We start from the raw sequence: 283 nt of genomic DNA, 5'->3' as shown, positions 1-283 counted from the left end.
CTCTGACATTCTGGGTTGATTTTTCTTACAATTCTAATCATTCTCTATTGTCACTGGGGGAGGTTGTACATGAAGAGCCACAGAAAATACATGTATGTACACACACACACATATCACAGACTTTTCAAAAAATGGACTATGCAGCAAACTCATTAGCCTTAGAAGGAGATCCTGAAAATCCTACAAAAATTTTTGAAATGAGGTACCTCAAACAAATCTATGATACGAGAAAATAGATTCATTCATAGGAAAATGGATGCATATTGAAGATATACTCCTAAGT

Source organism: Fukomys damarensis, unplaced genomic scaffold (assembly GCF_012274545.1).
Source record: "Fukomys damarensis isolate Sample0158 unplaced genomic scaffold, DMR_v1.0_HiC HiC_scaffold_31, whole genome shotgun sequence".
In the NCBI taxonomy this organism is placed as follows: Eukaryota; Metazoa; Chordata; class Mammalia; order Rodentia; family Bathyergidae; genus Fukomys; species Fukomys damarensis.
The sequence above is the reverse complement of the archived record's forward strand: the minus strand, read 5'-3'. Positions refer to the sequence as shown.